This window comes from Prosopis cineraria, unplaced genomic scaffold (genome assembly GCF_029017545.1).
Source record: "Prosopis cineraria cultivar Desert tree isolate PC_DT_omini unplaced genomic scaffold, ASM2901754v1 PC14, whole genome shotgun sequence".
NCBI lineage: Eukaryota > Viridiplantae > Streptophyta > Magnoliopsida > Fabales > Fabaceae > Prosopis > Prosopis cineraria.
The window spans coordinates 13,885,463-13,889,016 of NW_026555345.1; positions in this window are offsets into that span (position 1 = coordinate 13,885,463).

Consider the following 3,554-nt stretch of genomic DNA (forward strand, 5'->3'; position numbering starts at 1 on the left):
TGACGTGTTAAATAGGCAAGTGTAAGTAACAAATTTGGATTGCTAAAATAACAAGTTAAAATTGCAAGACTTCACGTTAAAAGGAAGGCAAAGGCATCACAAAACTTTGATAGGAATTTTGACGCGTTAGAAAGACAGGTTGACGCATTAAAAAGTTCCAGGGCCAAAATAACTTAATTAAAAACTAGGCATTTTAACACATTAAAAAGGCTAAGGACTTTGAAAAACATTGTGACCTGCTTTAAAAACATTTAAAATGTAGTTGGGGGCCCAGCCTAAATCAAAGACATGAAGGAAGCCCAGAATTGTCATAGGAAAACTTCAGGAGTCCAAGTTCAAGTCTAAAGTGGCATCCCATAAGCTGTCCAAAGAGCAATGATCCATGAAGCCCAATCCATTAAGAAAGGAGCCCCACGCATCCAAAACCAAGAGGATTCTAATTCAGCATTTTCAACACGTGTTAAAAATGTTACTTGGAGAGAAGGTGCAGCAAGGGATTGTTGGCTCACAATCCAACCTTCACATGTCAAATGCAATTCTTGGGAGGACTTAAAGAAAGCTTCTCTTGAGAGATACTTTCTAGCCTCCAAAACAAAGATTTGATGAGAATTAATTTAAACATTGGACAAGATTTCAAGATATTTTGGCTAAGGAATGAGTAGTGAGAATTTAGTGTAATACTTCTATAAAGGCTTGCTTCCATTAGATAGGACAAATATTAATGCAGCTGTTAATGGGCCGTTACTTGATTTGAATGCCTCTTTGCCTTGGCAACTTGTTAACAAGATGGCTTCAAATTAAAAACAATTTTGAAGGAAGGAAAAAGAAGTAAAAGGAGTGTATGAGGTCCTTACTTCACTTGAGAGGAATTTGAAAGAGTTGCAGTCTCAAGTAACTTTTATAGCTCAACAAATGTACAAGATGCATGCTGTCTCTCCTCAAGTGAATAACAATGTCTCAGGCGTTGGCAGCTTCCTCGTGTTCATTATGACTCTCAAACTCACATCTTCGATGTATGTCCAATAAGGTGTGAAGCTCAACATGTTGCTGCCATGAACTACTCTAAGCCACCCATTTTCTCAAACTCAAAGCTAGAATTTTCCATAACACTTACAGTCAAGGTTGGAAGGATCATCCTAATCTCAAGTATGGTGGTGGAAATGTCCATAATTTTCAAGGAAATGTTTAGATCTTCTAATAGATTTCAAACTCGTGGAGAGCTTTCTTCCTCTAAGCAACTTGTATCAGTTCAAGAACCATTCTGAGATGGCATCCAAGAGATTGAAAAGCTTCTTCTATCCATTAATTCAATGAATAAAGGTCAATTCTAAAATTGAATATGAAATGTCAACTCTAGCAAAAGAAATCGAGCGAATTAAAATAACGCAAACTAACATTGAGAGCTTCATGCAACAATGTTCCAACAATCATAGTGAAAAGCAAGCTCAAAGTAGTGGTAAATTTCCTTCACAAACTATTATGATGAATCTAAAAGACTTGAATGCTATTGAATTGAAAAGAGGTATTCATTTGACCCAAAAAAAAAAAGGAAAAGGAAAAGAGGTAGGGTGCTAGAAGAGGTGAAGCAAGATGAAAAAGGAAAGGAAAGTGCAAGTAGAAGTCTTAATAATGAGGCTTTGGCATAACCTTTCAACCTAGATATGATAATGAGGAAGTAGATGAACAAATTATTTGTGATCCACCCCTATATAGCCTTAAACTAAATGGAAGAATGCTTTAACTTCAAAGGAAAAGTAAGGAGAAGCTTCAACTAAAAATGACAACCCAAAAACTCTTGATGAAGTGGGGGGAGACTGTGAAGCCTTGGAAGTTCAAGGAAGGTGACCTTATTGCTGAAATCGTTCCATTCCCTTAAAGACTTAATGTGCTTAGAGCATTGGCCAAGGATCCGTATGATAGAGACATTTTTGAGATGCTAAAGAAGCTTGAAGTTAATGTGCCTTTGCCAAACATAGGAAAAGGATTCCCAAAATTTGTTAAATTTCTTAAAGACTTGTTCACCTACAAGAGGAAATACAAGCCGATGGCAAAAGTGCAAGTGGGACAAAATGTTTCAGCCATTAAATGAGAATTTCCTTCTAGTTAAATGTGAAGATATAGGTTCAATCACCATTTCTTGTCAAATTGGGGGGAAAAAATTCTACATGCTTTGGTGGATCTTAGTGCTGTAGTTAACAAGATGCCTAGCCACATTGCCACATCATTAGGAGTAGGTGATTTTGAGGAGGCAAATGTAATACTTCAATTGGTGAATAAAAGCTTGAGAAGGCCAAGGGGATTAACAGAAGATGTGCTTGTCAATGTGAATGATCTCATTTATCTAATAGATTTTTATGTGGTGGATTTGGAAAAGGGGAATCAAGGAACCCTTATTCTCAGAAGACATTCTTATAATGAAATCTGGAGGTAACACCCAATTTAATGTTTTGGAGCTATGAAATGTCTTGGTGAGGATCACTCCTATCTAGGTTAAAATGCCATTAATGTTTTGCATGATTATTCTACATTAGTTCTAGGATCTAATAATGATATTGGTTTTGTTTCAAAGAGACCATTTGATTGTGTTTGCGAAGATGATGTGTTATGTATGCATTGCTTTGACTTGGTTGCCATTGTCTCAATTAGGCCTAAATGAGTTTCAATCATTCATTAGACATGCCTTGTATCTTAATTCATTCCTTCAATCACTTGATCACACTCACATTCTTACTTCTTCATATGAGTTCAAAATGCTTGTTAAATATATACACATTTTCTTGATAGTTGCAAAAGTATTTATAAAGATGAGGGAATTATTGAGGAGTTTCTTGGCATGTTAGAACAAGAGCATATTAGTATTTTTGAGAATGAATTATCCAATTTTTTTTGTTGTTTCTAATTATGATGCTTGTTCTCCACTTATTTCAGATTCAAGTACCTCCCCCTCATAGCCTATTGAGCTAAAGTCACAATAGTCTATTACTAAAACTTTCAAGAGGAAATAGACCATTCCCAAAACCAAGAAAATTCAAAAGCCCATTGATCCCTCCACCAAAACCTTTGACCAAACACCCTCACTTACTGAAGAAGAAAACTAGAATAAGGCCATTGACGTTGAGGTTGAGGTTGAGATTGAGAATATAGAAGAGGCTGTGGATACAAAGGCTTCCAAGAATATTGAGAAAGGGGGAGAGCATATATCTAGGCTTAAGGAAGTTGGGAATGAGCAAACAAGACTTAAAGATGCTTATGGGCTAATTCAATTTGTTAAGTCATCTCATGTTGGGGTATTTGATATTAAATGGGAAATGTAAATTAGGATAGAGCAAATGAGCTATGCTTAGCTAGTTTCAAAAATTTTATGTTTCTTTATATCTTGTACCTTTTGTTGTGCTTCTTGTATTTTCATTGATAATTTGTACTAACTTTAATGTATTCTCTTATCAATAAATTAAGAATTTTAGTTTAATTATTGTGTTTATGCCTTTTTGACTTTGCTTTGATATCTTTAGTATTCATATTTCAACTTATGCTCTAATACTTATTGAGTTCAT